This window comes from Haliotis cracherodii, unplaced genomic scaffold, assembly GCF_022045235.1.
Source record: "Haliotis cracherodii isolate W230 unplaced genomic scaffold, xgHalCrac1.p SCAF_19, whole genome shotgun sequence".
NCBI lineage: Eukaryota > Metazoa > Mollusca > Gastropoda > Lepetellida > Haliotidae > Haliotis > Haliotis cracherodii.
In genome coordinates, this window is record NW_027266274.1 from 5,796,245 (window position 1) to 5,824,201 (window position 27,957).

Sequence of the window (27,957 nt, forward strand, 5' to 3'; positions counted from 1 at the left end):
ATGTCGACCTCTTTGTAGAATGTCGACGCTGGTTAGATGTCGAATTCTCTGTAGAATGTCAACGCCTCGAAGTCGACTCTGAATATTGACCCTTGTCTCGATGTCGTTCTTCCTTTCTATGTCCTGTTGGCGCTTTCCTTACCTGAGTCGATATTAGTCGCAATGGGTGGAACCACAGAAACTGGATGATCAGAGTAGAGATGAGGCTGGTCGGAGGGATCGACTGGTCGAACTACAACCTCCGAAGTCGACTTCCAACAGAGTGGGTCTGAGCAGACGGGTTTAAATTTACTGCAAGCACCATACGTGTGTCCGACGTATTTGTTGATTGGGAGTTCGTCGTGGTCGGCGGATCACTGATGACAAGTTGTGAAGAAAACGGGGTAACTTCGTCGTGTGAAAAGCTATCCGATACTGTATCTTCTACCACGGAGAGGGAGTGAGAGTGAGTGAGTTGGGTTTAACGCCGCTTTTAACAATATTCCAGTCATATCACGGCGTGTCATCTTAATCTGGGAGGAAAGCCCGAAGTGAAGGAGGGCTGCTACTCTTTGTCGATGAGGGTCCGTGTTCTGTATCCTTAGACTTTGATGGCGGCACGGGTGGCCCAGTCGTCTAAGGCGCCGCGATTCGCTGTGCAGAGTTGCGTCCCTTGGACACGCCAGAAACCTATGATTGTGGGTTCGAATCCTTGTTCGCCACGATTATGTTTCTAGGTGTGTCAGCACCATACCCGTGCTCGTAGGTTTCACCGAAGTGGTAAACGTCTGAGACCTGCATCAATTCGGGCTTTCCTCCCACATTAAGCTGACACGTCGTGATATAACTGGAATAATGTTAAAAGCGGCGTTAAACCCAACTCACTCACTCACTTAGACTTTGATCGGCGATCAATGCCTCCCTTCTGGCATTTCTTAAGAGACAGTGAATGGCTCCTGGGACAGATGAGTGCATTCCAAACACTGTGAACCTGGCTGATCACAGCATAATTTGTGATGATCCGCTATGTGGATATGTGGCGACACTTCTTGCAAGCTGTCCGTTTTGCTTGATCCTTGCTCATATCTTAGGCGTAAGAAGTGCCCAAAACTCCAGTCATTTTGAGGAGAAGAAAGGCCTAAATATTCTCTCCCCAAAAGCACGGCTCCACAGCGAGGCGAAGAAAAAGAGAATGATGAGACAGAGGTCAAGTGGATAGATCGAGGTCAGAAGGCTGCATGAGATTCGGCTGCATGACCTGATTGCTGGGGCAGTAGCCATGATGATGCAGGGGTGTTTGGGCATACAGAAGCTAAGAAGCTGGAAACTTTGTTCAAGGATGTTTCCACACAAGGGATTGGAAGAAGGATGAAATGCATAGAGTGAGATAGGATAAGTTTTAAAATGTATTGCGTTGTGTTGCACTAGTTCTATGTGAGTGTTGCAACAGTTTGTTTGTTGTTTAACGCCGCAATCAGCTTTATTCCAGCTATATGACGGCGGTCTGTAAAAAAATCTAGTCTGGACCAAACAATCCAGTGACTGACATGACGAGAATTGGGATACGATGACATGCACCATCCAAGTCACAGAGCCTGACCATCCGATCTCGTTACTTGCCTCTTACGACAAGCATGGGTCAATTTGCGGAAGATCCATTCTAACCCTGATGGTCAAGGGTTGCTCAATTTGGTCGCCGCTTGGGCCCCCCATTCGGATGGGTTGCTGGTGACACATTCTTCTTCCGAGTCCCCAATGTAGTGTGCGACAATTCCCTATTTTGACTTGTACCATAAATTCCCGTGTTTTGTTCAGGTGAACAGTTGACTTGCCTTTGTATGTGTTTGTGATGGTTGCCATCAGTTGGATAGGATACGCTCACCTTTTTGGCGAGCACCAGGGCCCGCTTGCACAAAGCGATCTTAGTGCTAAGACGATCTTAACTCCCATACTTTAACATAGGCTTACAATAGTCTTAACACTAAGATCTTTTTTTGCAAGTGGGCCCTGGTATCACGTCTATTTCATAGTGATTGATAAACACATCATGCTATAGTCGGAATCATACAAACAACTCTGCTTTTAGCAGAGATTTCGATTGAAAGGGTTTTGTCACTTTTATTTATAGATTGCTGAGTGTGGTGTTAAACAACAAACAAACAGACATAAACTTTTGTTTATAAATGGGCATATATTATATTAAAGACTGTTTGTCCGACAAGGTTGTTAGCTTGTTACTGAACACAGGATAGCCGGAAACCTCTATATACATTGTAGGATATTCCAGTCTGGTTCATTGGGAGATTTTACAGAGGCTTCTATAATTATACGAAGGTGGTCCTTCGCTTGCTCCATTGAAGTCTGGACTCGAAATTTAACTTCAGCCAAGCATTATACTAATATTCATGATTGTTACATCATTGCTGGTGATGGATAACTATTTGAAAGAGAAAGACAATATGAGGTGTGATTTTTTTATATCCCAAATACACTTTAACAAGGTGTGTTCTGTAAACAATTAGAACATTTATCTATCTGTAAAGCAAAAAATGTCCATACCATCATATTTATTATTTTTCATTTTCAAATATAAAAAAATGTACATGATTAACTTCAGTTAATCACAGTATATCAGCATAATGTGGAGGAAAAAGTGTTGCATGGCTCAGCTATTTTGGTGAAACCCATGAAATTTTGCGCTGACAATCCAAACATCATTATCAGGATGAAACTGGGATTCCAACCTATAATCATTGAATCCAGGAACACATATGGGACACAACTCTGCATTGCAAAAAAACAGTGCCTTAGAGGACTGTCGACCATGCCATCATTCATAGTGGTTGTGGCATGCCAATACAATAGATCGTGTATAATGCTCAATTTGCAAGTTATTCCAGTCTCATATCTATGACTCAAGAAATGAACTGTGTTGATGTTGATGATAAACGAACACTGCAGAGTCTGTGTCAACCAGTCTGAACAGACATACTAAACTTCCTGACAATAAGTGAGTGAAGATGGTTTTACGCCACTTTTAAATAAAAAAGCAATATTCCAGCAATATCCCGGCGGGGGACACCAGAAATGGGCTCAACATATTCTACCCATGTCGGGAATCGAACCCAGGTCTTCGGCGTGACGAGCGAACGCTTTAACCACTAGGTTACCCGACCGCCCCTTCCTGACAATAATACCAAGGGGATAAGAATTAGTCCCAGCAACCTACACTGATCATAAAGATGCGATACAACCTCTTCTGGTTTATTGCATATCGCGGGGGTAGTTATCTAAGGCACCGCAATTGGCTGTGCAGAGTTGCGTCCCTTGGGCACGCAAGAAACCTATGATTGTGGGTTCGAATCCTGGTTCGCCCTGATAATGTTTCTAGGTTTGTCAACACCATACTCGTGCTCGAGGGTTTCACCGAAGTGGTAAACGTCTGAGGCCTGCATCACTTCGGGCTTTCCTCCCATATTAAGCTGACACGCCGCGATGTAACTGGAATACCTTTAAAAGCGGTGTTAAACCAAACTCACTCACTCACTCACTATTGCATATAGCAACGTTTCGATGTAGGTTCTTACACCATTATCAAGCTGGAGTTTCCAACTTCTAAAAATAAATATGGATCCTTAAGAGGTTTGTATTTACGACAAAAGTGAATACAGTTTTTGTTTTGGATTAAGAAAATTTGAAGCCGTTTTCGTTCGCCCATTTTTGAAGTTTGCTTAGACAGAGCTGTAGCTGTCTTTGTATTGTATTCATATTCTTACCAGGACAAGAAATGTTGAAATCGTCCACAAAAAGTGAACCATCAACGTTATTGTTTAATACTTTAGTGAGACTATTAATTTTGATGCTGAAAAGTGTGGCTGATAGTATGCTGCCTTGAGGGACGCCCTGATCTTGATCGAAATGATCTGTAAAGTTCCAACTTGTTGAAGGTGGTTCGTCAGACGGATTAATAGTTGTAAGTATCATAGACCAACGATTCGAATTCATATCTTAGGCGTAAGAAGTGCCCAAAACTCCAGTCATTTTGAGGAGAAGAAAGGCCTAAATATTCTCTCCCAAAAAGCACGGCTCCACAGCGAGGCGAAGAAAAAGAGAATGATGAGACAGAGGTCAAGTGGATAGATCGAGGTCAGCAGGCTGCATGAGATTCGGCTGCATGACCTGATTGCTGGGGCAGTAGCCATGATGATGCAGGGGTGTTTGGGCATACAGAAGCTAAGAAGCTGGAAACTTTGTTCAAGGATGTTTCCACACAAGGGATTGGAAGAAGGATGAAATGCATAGAGTGAGATAGGATAAGTTTTAAAATGTATTGCGTTGTGTTGCACTAGTTCTATGTGAGTGTTGCAACAGTTTGTTTGTTGTTTAACGCCGCATTCAGCTTTATTCCAGCTATATGACGGCGGTCTGTAAAAAAATCTAGTCTGGACCAAACAATCCAGTGACTGACATGACGAGAATTGGGATACGATGACATGCACCATCCAAGTCACAGAGCCTGACCATCCGATCTCGTTACTTGCCTCTTACGACAAGCATGGGTCAATTTGCGGAAGATCCATTCTAACCCTGATGGTCAAGGGTTGCTCAATTTGGTCGCCGCTTGGGTCCCCCATTCGGATGGGTTGCTGGTGAGACATTCTTCTTCCGAGTCCCCAATGTAGTGTGCGACAATTCCCTATTTTGACTTGTACCATAAGTTCCCGTGTTTTGTTCAGGTGAACAGTTGACTTGCCTTTGTATGTGTTTGTGATGGTTGCCATCAGTTGGATAGGATACGCTCACCTTTTTGGCGAGCACCAGGGCCCGCTTGCACAAAGCGATCTTAGTGCTAAGACGATCTTAACTCCCATACTTAACATAGGCTTACAATAGTCTTAGCACTAAGATCTTTTTTTGCAAGTGGGCCCTGGTATCACGTCTATTTCATAGTGATTGATAAACACATCATGCTATAGTCGGAATCATACAAACAACTCTGCTTTTAGCAGAGATTTCGATTGAAAGGGTTTTGTCACTTTTATTAATAGATTGCTGAGTGTGGTGTTAAACAACAAACAAACAAACATAAACTTTTGTTTATAAATGGGCATATATTATATTAAAGACTGTTTGTCCGACAAGGTTGTTAGCTTGTTACTGAACACAGGATAGCCGGAAACCTCTATATACATTGTAGGATATTCCAGTCTGGTTCATTGGGAGATTTTACAGAGGCTTCTATAATTATACGAAGGTGGTCCTTCGCTTGCTCCATTGAAGTCTGGACTCGAAATTCAACTTCAGCCAAGCATTATACTAATATTCATGATTGTTACATCATTGCTGGTGATGGATAACTATTTGAAAGAGAAAGACAATATGAGGTGTGATTTTTTTATATCCCAAATACACTTTAACAAGGTGTGTTCTGTAAACAATTAGAACATTTATCTATCTGTAAAGCAAAAAAATGTCCATACCATCATATTTATTATTTTTCATTTTCAAATATAAAAAAATGTACATGATTAACTTCAGTTAATCACAGTATATCAGCATAATGTGGAGGAAAAAGTGTTGCATGGCTCAGCTATTTTGGTGAAACCCATGAAATTTTGCGCTGACAATCCAAACATCATTATCAGGATGAAACTGGGATTCCAACCTATAATCATTGAATCCAGGAACACATATGGGACACAACTCTGCATTGCAAAAAAACAGTGCCTTAGAGGACTGTCGACCATGCCATCATTCATAGTGGTTGTGGCATGCCAATACAATAGATCGTGTATAATGCTCAATTTGCAAGTTATTCCAGTCTCATATCTATGACTCAAGAAATGAACTGTGTTGATGTTGATGATAAACGAACACTGCAGAGTCTGTGTCAACCAGTCTGAACAGACATACTAAACTTCCTGACAATAAGTGAGTGAAGATGGTTTTACGCCACTTTTAAATAAAAAAGCAATATTCCAGCAATATCCCGGCGGGGGACACCAGAAATGGGCTCAACATATTCTACCCATGTCGGGAATCGAACCCAGGTCTTCGGCGTGACGAGCGAACGCTTTAACCACTAGGCTACCCGACCGCCCCTTCCTGACAATAATACCAAGGGGATAAGAATTAGTCCCAGCAACCTACACTGATCATAAAGATGCGATACAACCTCTTCTGGTTTATTGCATATCGCGGGGGTAGTTATCTAAGGCACCGCAATTGGCTGTGCAGAGTTGCGTCCCTTGGGCACGCAAGAAACCTATGATTGTGGGTTCGAATCCTGGTTCGCCCTGATAATGTTTCTAGGTTTATCAACACCATACTCGTGCTCGAGGGTTTCACCGAAGTGGTAAACGTCTGAGGCCTGCATCACTTCGGGCTTTCCTCCCATATTAAGCTGACACGCCGCGATGTAACTGGAATACCTTTAAAAGCGGTGTTAAACCAAACTCACTCACTCATTCGCTATTGCATATAGCAACGTTTCGATGTAGGTTCTTACACCATTATCAAGCTGGAGTTTCCAACTTCTAAAAATAAATATGGATCCTTAAGAGGTTTGTATTTACGACAAAAGTGAATACAGCTTTTGTTTTGGATTAAGAAAATTTGAAGCCGTTTTCGTTCGCCCATTTTTGAAGTTTGCTTAGACAGAGCTGTAGCTGTCTTTGTATTGTATTCATATTCTTACCAGGACAAGAAATGTTGAAATCGTCCACAAAAAGTGAACCATCAACGTTATTGTTTAATACTTTAGTGAGACTATTAATTTTGATGCTGAAAAGTGTGGCTGATAGTATGCTGCCTTGAGGGACGCCCTGATCTTGATCGAAATGATCTGTAAAGTTCCAACTTGTTGAAGGTGGTTCGTCAGACGGATTAATAGTTGTAAGTATCATAGACAAGTTCTTTGAAAATTTGTTCTTCGGTCATGTCGGACAGGCAGCGTCCTCTGTCACTTACAATGCCCTTACACAATGTGTGCTGCTCAGAAACAGCAACCTTGATGTTGACAAACTCCTTTATGTTGAGTAGAGTAACATTTGAAACCTCTCTGCAGATACCAGCAAACCCTTTGCAAATTGCAAAAGGATTGAGATTCTTTGGTTCTTTGTCACAAGTTTCAATTACCAAAAAACGTGGCCAATAGATCGAATGGATGTATTCTCGTCAGACGAGGTATTGTTGGAATCTATATGTCTTCGTTCAGGGTGTTGGGAAGCCATGTCGAAAGGAAAGAGATTCAGCACGCCTTTTCCCCACCCACTATGGAATGTCTACAAATACTTATACTGCAGTGGATTTCCAAGCTGCAAAGACCGAGGATAAAGGGATGGTATGTTCCAGCAAATTTGACGCGAAAAGTCATAACTATCTACCAAATTAAAGGTCAGGCTGGTTCGGCCCACGACCATCAATAGGAGACGTACAGAATTCGTACGTCAGCATCACCTGATTGGCCCTTGAGCCACCGCCTTCAGGGCATAGGCTCTAAACAAGTTTTTTTTATAGATTGATACAGATATAAAAGACATTTTTAGAAAAATTATTATTAGAAACCGTTTGTGCGAAAAAGTGTATGCACACGGTATGACATGACCAGCCGATTGATAGAATCAGGCCCATTCTCCCGCCCGTCTTGGCAAAGTAAGGGTCTAAGTGTAGTGTTGGACTAAGGAGCACTATTACAGGGTCCGTCGTCTTCAACCACCAGAATCCCTTCCTCTGCCGACACAGGGTCGCAGCCAACGGCAAACTGGCAATCCAATTTGTTTGCCTTTTACGACCAGTAATGGAGTGCTGAGGACACATTCTTGTTTATCTTCCCCGGGTCCCCACGGGTGAAAGTTGAATTGATATCCTTAATGGTACAGAGGCGATAACCAACAACGTGTGCAACAACAAGTTTATATTTTGAGTTTACAAACTTCAATATCTATATACATGTATATTAGATCTGGTACTATGCCCAAAGCATGAACGTGAAATGGTGGAAGGTCACATGGCCTAAGAAACCTAATAGCAGCAGTGTTTGGACAAAATACTGTTTGCATCCGACACTAACTTAGAATACATTGCCTAACAGAAGGTATATACAGGTTAGGCAACGAATATCATCATATATACATATATGGAGCCCTAATACTAGTGTTTTCACCATGATCGACGTTCTCTACCATGTCGTCTGACTAAACCGACATACCGTGAGGGTATCGCGAACATGAAATATGCAAATTATTCAATCTAACTATTTACCAGTTTTTACAAATAGTATTTTCAAATCTATGTTATCTTGTGTACATTATTACTATTGCAGCCTCATTTCGACCACAACTTGTAATACAAACCTAAAAAGGAAGATCCACAGTTATTTTTATATTCATTTAAGCAAAGACTGAAGGATATATTTTGTCAACAGTGGCGCCAAAGTATTTCGGAATCACTTTATCTCAGCAATTACAGCAAAGTAAAATCATTGTTGCGAACTGAAAGATATTTAACTTGTTTAAATGATAAAAGTTTAATCAGAGCTTATTGTAAACTTAGAATTCCATTGCATAATTTTAATGTAAATATATGTCGCAGGTCCAAAGACGGTGATATTGTGAACTCTATTTGTACAAACTCTTAATCCGGAGAAGTAGAGGATGAATACCATGTCTTACTTATATGTGAAACGTATTCCCATTTAAGGTATAAATTTCTCCCCATGTTGCAAGGTACTTTTAAAGACCGTCAGTTAATGATAAATCTGCTAAACTCTGAAAATCCTGATATGATCCATGCTGTTTCTGTATTCTTTAGACTGAGGAATGTGTAACTTGATTTAAAATCTGATCATGTACATCACGTGACAATGTTAATATCCAATCTGCATTGTACTATGGGCCTTGATGCCTAAAATATTGAATAAACTGTCTGTCTGTCGATTACAGGACAATTGAAGCGCCCTGCAAATCACTATTTCAACAAGTCATGTTGTCGCCCATACATCTGGGACAGATTCCATTACAAAGACTATGGAAAGTTAAATTGATACACCTTATGATATAGAGTGGATAACTAACAACATGTGTACAAAAACCAGGGAGGTAGTTTATATTTTGATTCTACAAGCTTCAATATCTACAAGATCTAGTACTACGCGTAAAGTCAGTATCTTTGTATGGCTGACAAAGCCAATGAGGTAAACGCATTTGGTCATTACAGTCCGATTGACTCCAAATGAGAACGATGAATTGCAAAATAACTCGAAATTCAGAAAAGTGTATGAAACATCAATACGGTACTTGACCATGAATACCCTGTACCCAACAAAATCTGAATTTTGTTGAATTTAAGACCCATGACGGATGAAGTTCTTTAAGAAACTATCATGTAATTGTGTATAGAAATGTGTAGATGACACGTAGGGGGACAAACCGTGGAAGGAACAGCGCAAGCACGATCTGCACGTGCTACACAGTGACCATGTTCATTCAGTGACAAGATGCACTACTCAGCTGATGTTAAACAGTTGATGTTGAATGTGTATGATTTCTTTAGAAGTGAAGCAGAAAGAGCAAAGCCTTTTAATGCAATTAATAAATTCTTGAAACGAGCTTTCCTCAGAAACTTAAAAATGTCTTTAGTCGACGAGATACAAATAGTCAGGCCAAGGATATAGGGAACATGTCAATACCACGCAAGGTTGATAAAGAATTTTGAAGAAACACCTTGAAACTGACCATGATTTAGGTGTTACAAAGTACAAACTATGGCAGCTGTTGCATACATTTGGTTACAAATACAAAAAGATAACTGGAGAAAATAGGGCTGTGTTGTGTGAACGGTCTAACATTGTTCGTCTCCGAAATCATTACCTTCGTACCATCAAGCAGAAACGTGAAGAAGGATATGAGCCCGTCTTCTTAGATGAGACATTGGTCAATGCGTCACACACAGCCAGCAGTCAGTGGGTACCCAGTGGTGACTGTAAGGAGTCTGGTAGAAAGTTACCAATGGGAAAGGGTGAAAGACTCATAGCTCTCCATGCTGGTTCTGTGAGTCAGGGTTTTTTCTCATACTGTGACATCGTCTTTGGAGCCAAGGCCAAAGACAACAGGGACTACCACACAGAAATGAACGGCAAAGTATTTCTGGAGTGGATAAAAGATAAATTATTCCCTGCTTTGCCTACCAAGTCTCTCATTGTCATGAACAATGCGCCGTATCATAGTGTGCAGGATCCAGAAAGCAAGACTCCAACCTCTAATAACCGTAAAGGAGACATGGTTACTTGGCTGCAACGGAGAAACATTACCTTTCCTTCTCGAGCGATGAAACCACAGCTCTATGAAATCATCAAAACTATGAAACCTGACCCCGTGTATAAAGTTGACAGTTACATCAAGGGTCAGGGTCACGCTGTCTTACGACTGCCACCTTAACACTGCGACCTGAATCCAATCGAGTTGGTATGGTGTATCGTCAAGGGTGAGGTTGGACGATCGAACACAACGTTCAAATTACGAGACGTTGAATAACTCGTAAAGGAATCCCTTGGTCGGGTAACAGTAGAAACATGGAGGCGTTTTGTGGCCAAAGCCGTGGACGAGATAGAGCCACATTATTGGTCACGAGATGGACTACGGCCAGCAACAGTCCAATCTATAATAGTGGCAGTCGGTTCAGGCACCAGCATTTCTGACGACGAGATCTATGACATGAGCAAGTCAGATTGCAACTGAAATTATCATGAGACGGCCCCTCTAATGCTCTGTCATTTCCCCTACCACAGAACGTGCAGTGCATGCGTGCTTGCGCTGTGCCTTCCATGGTTTGTCCCCCCTACGTGTCATGTACACATTTCTATACAAAATTACATGATAGTTTCTTAAAGAACTTCATCCGTCATGGGTCTTAAAATAAACAAAATTCAGATTTTGTTGGGTACAGGGTATTCATGGTCAAGTACCGTATTGACACTTCATAAACTTTTCTGGATTTCGAGTTATTTTGCAATTCATCGTTCTCATTTGGAGTCAAACGCACTTGTAGGTGTCGCTAAGTTGCTCGAACCTTGAAGAATGACATAGTTGTTCCCCTTAGCCCATTGCTGAGACAAATGATACATGCTTAGAGACTTACACTCGGCAATTTCCAGCAATTTCCAGCATGCTTAAAGACTATTTCCAGCATTTTCCAGCAATGAAACACCAGTATTAGTTTGAATATGGATTGGGGCCCTGAGCAAATACATTTCCAACAGAGCAAAAGTACTATATACAACAATTACAATTGTATGTGTGGTAACCTCTTCTTACATTTCATATAAAGAGACGTAATTTCGCGAACACTTGGTTTTATCACTGATTTTCAGTTATCCATTCATCTAATTGTTGTCGTTTTGAATTTACTGTCAGAAACATTTTTTATCACATTCAATTTATAACATTAAATTACAAAAATTGCAGTTTTAATGCTTGACATATTGCTTGAGAGTGAGTCGTCTTATTTGGTGGCACTTGATTCGTATACCAGCGCTGAGGTCTGCATAAGAAGGACCAGGCGATCGATACCACACATTACCCGACATGCATGATCACGTGATACAATTATGTGCCTACTTTGGCGTTTCGCACGCAGCATATGGATACACTTGCTTACAACAGGTTTTCTTCAAGACTGTCATCTCAACGTACAACTTCGATGCATCAGTTTTTTTCTCGTTAGTTCTGTGAAGTCAAACACTGAACAACAAGCTTGTGCACAACACAGCGCCATCCACTTAATAAATTAACGACTAACGAACCAACTAGGTCTGCCTTTTCCACTAAGAACTTTCATAACATGGTTTGTATTAACATGTATGTGTTTATTATTCAATACGTTACTGACATTGGATAAAAATATACATGGAAAGCGGAGCTAAAGTTACAGGATTATACTTAAAAATGACTGTTCACGTACGAGACAAAGTTCAGGGCCTGGCTTTGGATTGGCTAGGTGAAGTGAGGTGAATGGGGTTCAAGGTTATTGAGAAGGTCGTCCTTATTGCCTTCATATCAGTTTGAGCCTATCAGGCCATGCAAACAAAACATTGGTAAGGAGCAGAAATATAAAACACAACGTCGAAACAAAGAAAAACGGCAAACTGCACACCAGAGTCTGGTACTTGTAATTCAGCATCTAAACTAATAGATAGTGAATATAAGGACACATATATATAACTATATAAGGAGATGCATATATAGAATGACGCGGTAATCATGTGAATTCTTGGAGTAAAACAAATCTAGGTCACCAACTATGTTGAATAGCCACGAGAAATACCGAAACACGAATTAGTTATTCACTAATGCACAATTGTTTCGAGTTGCATGATACATAAGTACTACTCTCACATAGTAGGCGCTTTCTCCGGGTTTTCAGCACAAGGTGGTAGCGTCCTCATTGGTAACGCTGCTATGGTTCCTGTTGCTCCGGTTAGGACAGCGCCACCTTCCGTTTCTCCTGTGTAGAGGTTGCGCTGGTTTTGCCATTCCCGTTCCTTCTCCTGAAACACCTGGTACAAATGTTGGGTAAGATCTGCTGCAACTAATTTGCTGGAATTCCGGGAGAACATGGACAAGATAAACACACCATCGATTCCGAGGAAACTGCTGATGAATCATGTTACAGCGGGTTCGTTAGGGCGAGCTCCTTTGGGAGCGTTGATGTGGGCAGCTATCCTGCCATCTCTTAGGAACGGTAGGAAGAGATATCCTGCCCGCAGAACAAGATTTAAGATTGTGATGAAAGCTAGAAGGAAGACCCAGTACCACAGGAATATGAACATCTTCTCATAGATTTCGGTGATTTGCAGAGTACACTGAACTGCAAATCTCTGGGTATTCTGCAAGAAGTGAACTTGAAAATGGCAATAAATATATTTTACAAGTAATGGTTTTATGATGGAGTCAATATCAAAATCAGCATATGACCCAACCCTGATTGCCAGGTATTGTCTAAAGTAAGTCGTCAGGATCATAAACTGCACTATGAGATTGATACATGAGAGGAGCTTCACAAATAGGTACAGCATAGCCAGAAAGAATCGATTTCTTCTCAGGAGACTTCCAAATACGCGGGCTGCATCACTGAAAATGGCCTGGCGATTCTCCGGACTTGTCAGTTGTACACTTCTCAGGGACTCGACAGTTTCCTCCATATTAAGAGTGAGCAAGTGCTTGCAGCTGTTCCAGATGATGTTTGGTACTTTGAAGGCGAGGGCTTCGAAGAAGAGTATGAGGGGTATCCAGAGGTGGAAGGAGGGAACAGAGGGAGGTTTTGTTTCGTCATCATAATTATCAGATATTGATTTGTTATAATACATGTCCTTCAGAAAACACGATTCCTGTGTGTACGAGATCATAGAGCTTGTGAATTCAGCAGGGCACTAACATTTAATGGGTGTAGTGATGTAACGTAAGGCGAATGATCCGACAGAACACAAGACCAATAGAAGGACTGTCCAGAAGCCGTTGATGGAGTCAACATGATCCTGATCTACTTCACGTCCAAACCATGATCCAAATACTGCCATTTTTGTCTGAAAACAAGTAAAAATGATTAAGTCGAATTGGAATCGATCTATCTTCATATTTTATGTGCATATACTCAATATCCTTATAAGGTATAAACGCCATAGGCCCATGTCCATAAATTCAGCACGATTGATGTTACTATGAGAGATGGATGCCTTATCTTTTACATGGACATTTCTAAATACAAGAGCGCCTCTCACAAACCTTGTATAGTTCATAAAAATATATTTTGATCTTAAGGCAGTCAAACATGGGCAAACCAATATAAAGTGGTACTCATTATCTTCAATTATTCAACGAGCAACACCAGGTCGTCTTCCAACATGTATCATAAGTGTCAGTTCACCAATTCTAAATAACAGCGAACCGTGAATGTATATAAATATTACACAACTGCTAGAAGTGATTTTATTCTTGATAAGACATAGTTTACCTGTTTCACAACTTTTGAATATCACTTTTGTTGATTATAATCTTTTGTACAAAGGTATTTAAAAAGTAAAATATTTTCCCCTACTTTTTGTTTGATGCATACAAGGTCATAACCGTAAGAGAACAATAATCTTTTTTCATTTAAAACCCACGTTACACGATTGCACTGATCTGAAGATAACATTGCTTCAGGTATATAGATGTTCTGATATCGTTCAATAACCTCCGTGGTCTAGTGGTAGAGCGTCCGCCCGGAGAGCGGAACGTCCGGGGTTCGATCCCCGGCCGCGTAATACCAAAAGACGTTAAAAGATGGTACTTGTTGTTACCCTGTCTGGCGCTCAGCATTAAGGGGCTAAAACAAGCACTGGTTGGCTCGGTGTCAGTATACTGTGTCTGAGTGGGGTATTCATGTTGAACTGCGGCATGGTATCTCAGTGAGCTAGCACCATAAATCGGCTTCAGTCCGGACTAGTACAAGCAGCCACACAAACACATACACGTACATGCACGTCGCTATTTAAGTGCAATAATCTTGGACGCGACGTTAAACCCAATTTCACCTCACCTTTAATAACTAATAACAGCCAATTCCCTTCTACTCATTTACTTCACTGATTTACCCTGCTGAACTAGAAAAAGAAGACTAGTGAGAACGCCTCATCTGTTTCATATTAAGATCCATGCATAAAGATAGATAGTGACAAAATACTCTCCACAGGACTGTATGACAAGAGGGATGACTTCAACTTTCCAATTCACTTTCCCTTCATTTCGAGCGATATTCCAACAGCTCCTGCCTTTGGTGTTTACATTTCACAACCTTTCTCCCATGATTTCAAAGGGCTTCACATAACTCTTGCCCAGAAATTGTTTGACCAAGGTTACAAGTCCTCACTGAACTTTGACGCAATAGTGACAGCAATGATGTCCGATGCAATTCCATGTTGTGACTTGTACCATACGTGCCCGGCTGTTTTCAGGAGAACAATTAACTTGCTGTCATTTTTATTTGGATATTTGTAATTAGACATTGATAACAATTTCAACAGATATTTAATACATCTCTGGTGATAACATTTGTATACTGTCATGAATTAAAGCATTAAGTCGGGCTTTTCTTGTATAGAATGTAAATTGATCATCAGTGAACATGAACCATTCTCGACTTACACCAACTGATATTTGCCACAAGAAAATAGTTTGATATTTAGACGGTTTTTTATTGACATTGTCAAATGGAGTCTAAAATAGATTCTCTTGGGTTAGATGTGAACATTTGTACTTCACAAGTTGCTGATAAGGAAAGAGACCAAGCAAAATGTTGAAAGATATCACAGCAACAAGAGATATTAAAAATATACAGCGTACATCTCCCGTGGTAGCAAATAACTACTACTAAGTCCAACTAAAACAACATAACACCACCTAAACTTGCGATGACTGTGTCCTCTTTGTGATGTTGATTTAAAACTTGTGACTTCACTCCAAGGGTTAGAGTACAGACAGTTTACCAACACATCCAAATACAATCCTAAACACTGCTCACAATAGTAAACAACCTAATCTTCTTCAAGTGGTTAGAATTGAGCGCAGTACAAGCGAACAGGAGTTGGGGCTCTACATGAATACATGAACGTCCACTTATCTTCAGGGGCAGTTGGGTAGCCGAGTAATTAAAGCGTTCACTCGTCACGCCGAAGACCTGGGTTCGATTCCCCACAGTGGTACAATGTGTGAAGCCCATTTCTGGTGTCTTCTCGCCGATATTGATGGAATATTGCTAAAAGCGACATATAAACAAGAGCAAAAGTGAGCGTGGCTCACTAATACCCCCGACCCGCCTAGTGTGTCAATAGTTTCAAATTAAATAGCTAGGATAGGGTTAGGGTTTGAAAAAATCATAAAAAATGGACTACACTTTTTTTCTTTTGACTGCCCCCCTCCATATGACACAGATTATATGTATTAAATTTGAGATGAATCCACTGAATAATTTAGGAGAAATCGCGCGGACAAATTTTCGGATGGACGTTAGGGTTTAAAAAATTCATAAAAAATGGAAAATTCATAAAATAAATGGATAATTCATAAAAAAAAAACATTTTTTTTCTTTTGACTTCACCCCTCCATATGAGACAGATTATATGTACTAAGTTTGAGATGAATCCACTGAATAGTTTAAGAGAAATCGCGAGGACAAGTCGGGTGGCCCAGTCGTCTAAGGCGCCGCGATTCGCTGTGCAGAGTTGCGTCCCTTGGGCAAGCAAGAAACCTATGATTGTGGGTTCGAATCCTGGTTCGCCCCGATTATGTTTCTAGGTTTAGTCAGCACCATACCCGTGCTCGTGGGTTTCACCGAAGTGGTAAACGTCTGAGACCTGCATCATTTCGGGCTTTCCTCCCACATTAAGCTGACACGCCGCGATATAACTGGAATACTGTTAAAAGCGGCGTTAAACCAAACTCACTCACTCACTCACTTTTAGGTCGGGGGTATAAAAATCACTCACTCTTCGTATAAGCTATACTTGTAAATTTCATTACATGCATTTTAATACAGTTACTGCTACGATGGTTTCTCCCACATGTATCATTCCCATGGGGAAACGACACCATTTTGTGTTTTGTTTCTTTCATAATGGATATCATATGTTGCCTTACATTAAAATATAAGCTTCTGATTGGTTAAGGAGTGGGCAACTATTTTCCATGTAGCCCGCTCCGAGAGGGTGTACTAATTTCGTGTAGCCCACTGGGAAATCAATCGGATCACATCATGGGTAGCCTAAACTCTGGGAACAACTGCAAACTTTTCTTGTAGGGCACCTACACTTGGATGACAGCTGGGACAGAACTGATTTATTCTAATTCTGCCGACGCTTCGTCAGATTGTGCATTCTACCAATTACAACATCACGCTCTGACAAAACCCTATTTGAAAGACATTTAACAGGTTCTTCTTCTCTATTGCCTCATTTTGGGATTTTCTTTGACAACATCCATAATGATTTTAAAGTTGTGATTCCAACTGGTAGGAGACAGGTCCATATTTGAACAAGAAAGGAGCATTAATCACTACCCCCCGCCTTTGGGCACATTAGAATTTCGTTAGTTCATATAGCTGTAAGTGATATGGAAATTAATGTTAACTGTAAGAAAAATAGTCCTATAAAGACAGAAAATGGAGAGGCACTAGGGTCGCTTTACGTCATCAGAAATGTGAAATTAATACACACGAAAGGGCCCTTCTGTGGCACCAATTTTCGAACTGCCTTGATAAGTATCTCTTAGATGAGCTTGCAAAATTCCATTCATGTAACTTTGTAGGTTCTGAATAAATGTGTCCCCATTGAAGACATTATACATAAAGTAAAACAACACGGATCAAGAACTGTAACTATGTATGCACAAACACATGTACTAAAGGAAGTAACTCTGGCTAAAAATATTTCAAGGCACCAATTTTCGAATTCAGTGTTGATAATCGGGGACCAATCATTTGATAATCTGGGGAATGCCTTGGATTTTGTCTGGAGATCAGATATTTTTCAGCTACAGGGGTTGGATTGGTTGGGGTGGGTGGCTTGGGGAAGCAGTTCCACTGTCTCGGCCGAAACAGCTTCTATTTTATTCGTCTAACATTTGTACCAAGCCAGTGATATGTCTCTGGGACAAAAGGTAGACTAGCGGTCAAATTGACTTGGTTGATGTCAATAAGCGAGAAAACACTTTCCATATTTAAGCATCTTCTCGAGGCAAGAGAGTTAACTGACAAAAAGTCCAGTTTCCACCCTTGCCGAACTAGGCAAGTTCCTGGGCTCGATCGTAGCGCCACCAGTGGTTATTACGAGTTATGTCCCTTATTAGCCTCTCCTGTGGACCAATCAGATTCCATCACTTGCATTTGTTTCAAACAAAATGGCGGCGCCCAGTCAAGACGATCTGTTCGATAATCAAGGTCTATATTGTGATAAAACGGGACTTACATCGCGAAGTGCATGATCAAAAACATGAGAAGGTTTGGAAAATTTCTGTTGACAACGAGTTGGCGGTGCACATGCTTTGCAAATCCTGCAATCTGCACGACAGTTTACGAACCGGATTTCGCTTTCGTTGCGCGATTTTGATTGGACTATGCATAGACTCGTTACACTGCAAACACGAAAATGTCATTTTTTTCGTATAAGGTTATTGGACGTAAAAACAAAGCTGTTTGGAGGCTTTCAAACCATCGTTTTTCCGTCCAAATAACGTCGATATTTGACATCGGAATTTACTGGGAGAGAAAGATATCAGTAAGCTCTTTCCCTTTTGACTGACATGTCAATCAAACAACAGCGTCTGCCGGTATTTCTACTTCTCAGATTTCATTGGTCAGTTCTCACGTGTTAGATCACAGGCCCGAGTTTGACGTTGTACTCGAAGCGCTTAGCGGAAGTACTGAAATCAATCGTTCTGCGCATGCGGATTGTTTAATGCCTTGTCCAAATTTTCCGTTCTGTGCATGCGCGATTTCGCGTATTGTTTCCTAGATTTAATGTCACCGCTATTTGACAATGATTCATAAACACAGTCTCGTGATAAGTTTGGAATCGTACAATGTCGCTTAAATTTATGGCACGTAATTTATCAGCACGCATTTCCCATTAACTAATACAATGATAACGGTAATAATTTTGGTCAAAATAATTAGGAAAGCGCAAGGCTCAGGAACGTCTGAGTATAGGAAAATGATTTATACTTTCGCAAGTTATATAATCGTCAAATACGCAAACGAATATCAACCGGCTTTTAAAACTTATTTTTGTAGAAGGTGAACTTTGTGCTTATTGCCAGATATTATATGCATATATATATATTTCCGATATTGCTTATTTTAATGTTTATTAATAGTTTTAAGGTTCGTTCGCCTAATTGACGGGATTCCACTTTCTCATTTGTATATGACACTTAAGGAGTGTCCTGTTACTGTAAACAGATTAGTTGTGGATTCCAAACTGGTGATGTCTATAGAGACTAATGCATAGTCTCTAAAACTGAATAGTTTTGAAAGAAACAAGTAACACCATTTAAATTGAAGAGGAGCATTCTCTACCTTAAGGAGATCATAGTTACATGCAACATGCTTATCTAATCTGTCATGCTTATCTAAGAAACAGACACACACACACAGACACACACACAGACACACACACACACACACACACACACACACACACACACACACACACACACACATACATTTTGAGTTACCAATCCCTGAGTTGAGTAGATGTGCGTTACGAAATTCCTCCAAGTCGTCATCAATATCGGTAAATGTCTGTGATATTATTACCCATCCAAATACGCCGAATATTGTGCTTTCTTGACAACAAATGTTATAGTTAAGATAACACCTTATTAGTAAAGTACAGATTCTCGTACTGTTTTGGGTTGAGTCCCGTTCGGGATTTGGACCCACACTGTGAGTGAGGCACCCAGTCACCAGCACACAAAGTCAGCGATCTAGCCCAGCCACCGAGGCTTCCACCAAAAATAAAAGTCGGACAACTGTTAGTCCAGATCAGGTACTTTGTGTACCCCTCCGACAAGTGAAAAATGGTACGGCTCCCTCGGCCGAAAGCTTTGAACACACAAAGATTAAGAAAGTGGTCAACTGTAACAAATGTTATATTTCGAGAACACTTTCTCAGTAAAGAACAAATTCTCGTACTTTTTAGGGTTGAGATAATAGACGTTGATGGTTGATTATCAATGGACAAATTAAAGCCAAAACTCAACTTATGAATGATTAGTAATGGGCAATGGACAATGGGCAAACGGGAGGCCGGGGTAATTAGCGCCAATTATCCGTCGGCTTCCATTCTTTCGTTTCCTCCTTTGCTATCTTTTTACTTTTGTTGTTCTTACAGGTACATATATATGTTCTCTACCAACAGCATTTATTCACCTAATGAGGGAATAAGTATATACTCCGAAACGTTGTGTTCCTCATAATAAAGACGTCGACATCCATACATGTTCTTCCTTATGTGTATCACTTCTTAATGCCCTTCAAAGACTCAATCTAGCTTTGTTTTTATATGTGGAGATATTAATATGCGTAGAATATAATATGGTCATGCCTATAAAGATTTGGGTACTTGTCTACATGAGCATTTAGACATAAATTTTATAGCTAAAGAAATTGCTGAATCTGCAGGGATGAAGTACACATTATAGCAAGCTGTGATCTTTATTCACACTTTAGATTTTCGTAATGGAGATCTGTAACTTTAGTTTATCGTAATTTTCCGCAACTCTCTCCTCCTGACCAGTTAAACATCTTAGTGCATTCTGATGCCCTTGTAAAATTCCAGGCTGCCCTTTCTGTGATGTTTTGACGGCTGGAATCTATTGTGTTATAATAATCTCGGTTGCTGATATTTAATATGTACATATTGTAAAATATTTACGACATTTCAAACGTGTAATTCGATGCATGCAATGCAATGTGAACATGAGTGCGGATGCATGAAGGTGGTTATAGTTATAGTGCGATGGATGTAGGAGAATGGTAGGAGTGTGTATGTACGTAAGCACGAATACCGATACTAGAGGGCGGATATAGTTATATATCGATGGATGTTGGGGAAGGGAGGGAGGATGGATAATGTATATAAGCATGCGCATGGATCCATGATGGCTTACGTCGACATAATGAGATGGTTGTAGGGATACGGTTGGGAAAGCAGAATGCAGTGTGTGCGTGCGTGCGTGCGTGCGTGCGTGCGTGCGTGCGTGCGTGCGTGCAAGTGTTGTGATACGAGGGTTGGCGAAAATATTGTGAGATGATTGTGTAAGTAAGTACAGTGGTTGAGGATGTGGCAGGTATGGGTATTGATACATGCAGACGTGGGGTTGGCAACTTGGTGTGCCTGTACTGATGTCTTTTGTTTCACTCACTAATAGTGTTTATAGTACATAACCGTATGCAGTCTAACCCATTTAATTGGCATGTATGGATATATTATCCATCTACTTATACACACTTATTATGGACATATACAGAACTTCATGGTACCTTAATATTAAAAAATTACGCGTGAAGATCCGGGTTAGAAAAGGCCTTCAACAACCCATGTTTGTCAGAAGGCGACTAACATAATCGGGTGGTCACGCTCGCTGACTTGGTTGATGCAGGTCATCGCATCCCAGTTGCGTAGAGATGCTCTTAATGTCAATAACTGGATTGTCTGGCCCAGACTGGATTATTTACAAACCAGCGTCATATAGCTGGTATATTGCTGAGTGCGGCATTTAACAACAAACAATCAAACCAAAACTATTATGAAACACCTTCCAACAATGAGAAATTAAACTTTTATTTTCTGTATATTTAGTTTCATTTACAAAATATTTTAATCCATAGTTTACCATCATTGCGTTGCTTTCTTGTCTGTCATTCAATGCACACGATTAAACCCCTACACTTTGAATATTAGATTTTTCACAAATGGTTACGTTAGTGAGTTGCCTCGATCTCTGGTTACCTACTCAAACGATCAGATCAAAATAATGTATTTGTACTATGATATTTCAGTTTATGTAATCCATAATACGAAATTAATAATTCATTTATCACAGTATGGTTCATATTCGTTTATATCACTATCTGATGTTAAGGTTTTATTGCAGAAATTATAATGAATTCAAAATGTAGGAAGATACACAATTTGCCATTATTTGAAATGCAATATTTCTCAACCTTTAAACTATACAAAGTATAATATAATGATTAGAATGCCTGTAACCGGCAGTGTTTAAGAAAGAAATATTAGTCGATTAGTCCGATTTTTCATACATGTATATGCCCTTCAGTAGCAGTATTGTATATCTCCAGATAGATGTTTCTCATGTTCTCATTATTTGTGGATAGTTAAAAAAAACATAGAAAATATATATTCTACCATGACAAAAGAATACAGAGTATACAATAACTCGCAATTGTTCAAAAAGATATTTCAAATCACAAATAACATATCTGATATAAACAGACTTGTGTAAGGTGGTTACGCTTTAATCTCTACATTGTGCCCTTGTTCGTGGGCCCTTGTCATATTCAGCAAACAGCACAAACCCGAAACTCCACAACATATCCGATTACACTGACCCAGCGGGATTCACCCTACACGTCAGTTCTCCATGCGATACTGACGCCCTTGTATGTCTCCCAGAGCACAGAGAATAAATTGAAAAGGAATCCAGCTCAAGTCTAGAACGATTTGACAAGCCTAGAATGCCTCAAATCTATCCATGAAAGTGAGCATTAATAAAAAATATTGTTCTTAGCTCTTTTAGATTATATTTTGTAGAATACATATTTTAAACTATGAAAATTTTACTGACACCGGTGCTGACCCTATTGAAGCTATATATAGCTCGAATAAGAATGTCGAATTGTCGTCCATTGTACGACAAGTGAGGATATCATATAGTAATCGTTGATGCCGCGCTACACTATAATATGAATTTGAATCAAGTTGACTAGTATGTACAGTACTACAGTGAACATGTACATGATCATGCCCTTCGTAATATCAAATACTAATATATTATTGTGAGATGGATTTAACTGGATCAGTGGTGACATGTGATGTTAATATCTCATCAATTTCTTTCCGGGTTGGTCTATCCATGTCTACAAAATAAAAATAATAAAATCACAAAGAAGCAGAGAGCTGTGGAAATCGAGACTTTCCCAATCATTGTTGACTTGAGTTGGTCTCATTTTTCACTTTATTCTCTTGGGTCTACGTCACAGCTCATACCACACAAGAACAAGACCAGTTTGCCCCCGGTCGAAGCTCCTGGATTTTGGTTATATCATCTAGCATGGTTCTTTATCATCCCTATTTGACTGCTTATGAAAATCTGATATCTCTCCTCACAGCTGGCTTATATATATATTTCTGCTGATTAGTCGAAACAGAGTGAGTGAGTTGATACTACATATGTAAACGGTTCTATTTTAAATGGCTGCAGAGCTCCATTATGCAGACAAATTGTTTTAACGCCGCTCTCAGCAGTATTCCAGTGATATATGACGGCGGTCTGTTGTATAAGAAATAAATGCAAATTGAATCTTGATTCTTGAAAATTGTAACTTTTCCGCAAATAATATCACATGCAGTATACAGTACATCAACTACAATATACTGTATACATGTACAACATGCAGACTACAGTGTGTCGCGAGCTCTGCGCTGGGCTTGAGCACACATTTCCTTCCCCTCTCCCTTCGGCGTGCACTCGTTAGTTGACTGATACGTTGTCAAGCGTAAGATCTTCCGGACGACCACTGCACTGGAGGCATGTAGATTGTTCATGGGGTACTACGTGTTTGGATCTGAGCGTTATGGACTCGCGGATGGACTTGTGTTTTCAATTCAAGACGTACATGTATCAGGTTGAACTTCTGCGACAGATATAACTTGGTTACCGCTTCCTAACTGTAACATTAACTGAACTTTACGCCTTTTATACACATTTGTGATGAGGTGACAATGCGACAACGAGACGTATTTTGACCTTGAAAATGTCGCGTTACGGCATCATTGCCGTTTGTTAAAATAAAGAAAATGATTATTCAAAGCGCGACAATTCGACAAATGGCCAAAATGGCCGAATTGTTATCGCTTTGGTTAATTTTCACACGTTTTGCTTGTTTTTGTAAGGTAGTCAATGCGACAATACGACAACGCGACATTGTCCCTTCCAAGATTTCATAGTGATCGTGAAAATAAAAATTGGGTTATGAAATAAAAGTCTAACCCGCCAACACGTGCAAAGGCAAGTCAATTGTTCACCTGAAAAAAACGCGGGATCGTGAAGTACAAGTCAAAATAGGGAATTGCATCGGACATACATGTAATTTTAGCCACTAATGTGTCACATTTGTGAATATCCTCCACATGTCTACTTTTGAAACTTTGAAACTTTTGAGAAGCGTTACTGCGGCTATGAATTTAGTAACGTTGATCACAGAACTTCTGAGCAAGTGTAAAACCAAACTCAAGAAAATCATTAATCTGGGAGGCAAAAGCTCTGGATGTCCGTTCGAATCCACAGATGGACTGTATCATAACCAGGTTTCTAGCTTAGCTGGTCGAACTTCAGTTGATCCTTCTCATTTTCAATAGCCTTTTCACACGCTTTTACCACCCGGACGTCGGTTAATTATTCCCAATATTAAATCCAAAAGATCTAAAATGTATTTGGTTCCTGTTAGCATTTCCCTTTCAAATAAGAGTTTACTGTTTTCTGTTTAAATTTCCCCCATTGTTATGTGTGCTGATAACTTAATTTTATCTGTCATCTTGTCTTAATATGTTACAGTTCTAATTACTAATTTATTTGTTCATGTCTGTGTATCACTCTGATGTGAAAAGAATTTAAAAAAAACATTATTTTCTCTTATTTATTTTATATTACTTCTGCCATACGACCGGCGGCCTGTAAACCAGCCCCACAGTCATGAAAAGTGATGGACCAGAAAAATACAATTTCAATCAGCGCCTTTCCAAGTGAAATTGCCAGATAAACACATATCGGAATAAGGAATTTGTGACGCTTACAACAGTAGTATAGAAAGTAGACCTCCTCCCGATTGTCAGTGTTTTACAAGTGTTCCCTTGCACGAATCATTCATAGCGCTACAGATTTAGCAACTCCCATATTTCACCATGGACTCTTAGCTCAAGATTAGTTGCGTAGATACGTGAAATACGCGAGAAAACTATCCATTACTCAGATCCCCCCTAAAATGTATCAACGCTATGCGTAAGTAAGCAATGTAAGTTTGTGGTCGGTCGGGTAGCCAAGAGGTTAAAGCGTTCGCTCGTCACGCCGAAGACCCGGATTCGATTCCGACATGGGTACAATCTGTAACGCCCATTTCTGGTGTCCCCCGCCGTGATATTGCTGGAATATTGCTAAAAGCGGCGTTAAACCACTGAGTGAACCATTCTTAAGAAATACTTCACTCGCTCACTTTTAAGTTTGCGTACTGGTATTGCTTTTACAGTAAATGTATTTTCTGACTGAATTCAGGCATCACCTGCAGATGCTGACAAACAAGCCTGTACTGCAGTAACGCAAAAGCATTGTCATCGCGCCGATTGCAACTTAGATATGAATATTGCCGTTGTGAGCCTATGCGACATGACAACACGTTGAAAGACGCAATTATGTAGTCACCTGAAAAAGCATTTCATGAAGAATTATTTCTTAAGAAAGGTCCACTCAGTGGTTACCCAATAGAGGGAGTAAAACATATTGAAAACCAAAATAAAATTATGAAAACTCAAGTTAATGGCGAATTGTGATTAAATTCTCATGATCAGATATCCTTCATAGTCAATTCTCAATACTGTGTCTGAGTTTTGTATTCATGTTAAACTGCGCTGTATGTCAGCGACGCTAAACCCAATTTCACCTCACCTCAGACCAACACATAATCAACCAGCATTGCAAATGTCGTGATCGGAAAGAGTAAACATGTAGAAGACAGAATATTAGTCACCTGATAGGAGCCCTAAGCTAATTGGTCAATGAGAAACAGAGTTTTGTAAGTTTAAGGGCACATGCTTTCAAGACTGATCATTGAGAATTGACTGAGAATTCTCAATTCTCTTCAGCCTTATCGTCTCAATTCCCTCCAGCCTTATCGTCTCTTTAGATCTATGCATAAAGATCCAGAGTGACAGGAGGATGTCTAAAGCATTTTAATAGTCCTCCTTCCCTCCATGTGGTCAATATTACAGCAGTTCCAGCATTTGGTGTCTGCATTTAGCGACATAATAACCGATTCATTTGATGTCATGTTTCGACCAAAACATCAATGTTGAAAATCTAATTTAGCGACTTTGGAGGTACAATCGAGCATAGCCTTTTTACGAAAATTTCAAAATTTTCCAAATTTCAAATTTATAGTTGCTGGTGGTGCAAAGCAGGGGACCCACCCTTTTGAAGCATACTTATTATGTTGATGTATACAAAAACATATAACCGAATCATTTGACGTCATGTTTCGACAAAAACATCAAAGTTGAAAATCTAATTTTATATATTGAGCCTATGAAGTGAGTGAGAGAGTTAGTTGGATTTAAGGCCGCTTTTGACAGTATTACAGTTATATCACGACGTGCCAGCTCAATGTGGGAGGAGAGCCCGAAGTGATGCAGGTCTCAGACGTTTACCACTTTGGTGGAACCCACGAGCACGGGCATGGTGCTGACAAACCTAGAAACATAATCGGGGCGAACCGGGATTCGAACCCACAATCATAGGTTTTAATGCGTGCCCAAGGGACGCAACTTTGCACAGCGAATCTCGGCGCTTTAGGCGACTGGGCCACCCGTGTCCCCTGATCGAGTATAACTATTTCACAACAAAATATGATTTAAAGTTTCTATTTCCTTCCATTTCACCCACTTGAGCAAAGCTGCTTTATAAAAGAAACAATACAAATATAGAGGTAACGATCAAACTGTGTTCACATATTCCGGAGTCTACATGGATGCTGGGTTTCTTTGACGATCTGCGTCACCCACTCATACTGCTGAAAAGATCAGCTCAGGAGTTCATAGCAAAGAGAAAATCTCATGAACCGTGAGGGTTTTATTTCAGAAAAGTTTGAAACATACGCATCGTAATAACAGTAAGAAAGGGGACTCGTTACAATAGGAGTATAAATTGCAGTTACCGTTTATGCAGCACTGTTTAGTGTTGTCTCAGTTCGTGAAACCCTTCGTGGAATGTCCTACTTCGACTGAGCTAACACGTTGTATATCTATCGCGAGGTGGCTGGTCCACTTGTAATCAAAATGGCTGAATGCAAGAAACACGATCAAAACAACTTCCTGCACATCACGACTGGCGCACATCGAACAGGGCTTGGGTGTACCACCGTGTTCAGTGAGATAAGTATCAGTGTTATGAGCAATGTGCTACCACACCATACCACCACGCTACTGCATTTAGGGGGAACCCTGACATATTTTTTAATCCTTTAGCTGTATTTTGATATTCAAAAAAATATATTCTTTTAATGAGTGATTCATTTGTGTTTTAACGCCGAATTGAACCATATTACAGTTATATCACGGAGTGTTAGCTTAATATGGGAGGAAATCCCGAAGTGATGCAGGTCTCACACCTTTACACTTCAGTGATGCCAACGAATACGGTTAAGGAGCTGACAAACCCAGAAACATACGCACCGAGATTCGAACCCTGGATCATAGATTCCTGGCGAATTGTGGCGCCTCAGACGACTGGGTCATCCGTGCCCCCCTGCTCATGAGAAAGAGGTAGCACAGGTACGACTTAAAATGTCTCAAGAAATAAAAATTGAAATAGTTAAAAAATATATTTGAATGTCACAATTATGATGAATAGTTACGAATGCATTTGTGATATCTAAAAATAACTTCATTCGTTTGTGTGAATTTGGTGAGTATGATTTTAATCATCCAGACGACTTTACCACACTAACATCGCTCTCCGTCTTCCTGTGACGTGTTCGGGGCTAAAGTTGAGAGCCAACACCCAACAGCCAATGTCGAGTCACACTTCTTGTCGCTCCGAACGCCAGCAGCATGAAAAAGTTATTCTAAGAATTTTTTTATTTTTTTTATTTAGTTTTTTTTTATCGTAATACTCTTACCATACAGCGGCTTGTGCCGGGATGAAACGAATAGTCACGAATGGTCAGGAATGGCACGGGATGTGAATGTCTGAGCCGGCAAGTTATATATTACTGTAGAGTGAGTGAGTGATTTGTGTTTACCGCCACTTTGAATAGTTTTCCGTTTATATCACGGTGTGTCAGCATAACGTGAGAAGAAAGCATGATTATTCATTGCTGCTAACACATGTTTTGACCCACTGGTTGTCTTTTTTTAATATGAGTCTAATCCTGTGTATT

At 40.2% G+C, this 27,957-nt stretch overlaps 1 pseudogene; it reads right to left on the reverse strand.

Annotated features, from left to right (window-relative positions):
- Positions 1–11,933: 11,933 nt before the first annotated feature.
- On the reverse strand, positions 11,934–26,792 carry LOC139467056 (innexin unc-9-like; annotated as a pseudogene).
- Between the last annotated feature and the right edge of the window lie 1,165 nt (positions 26,793–27,957).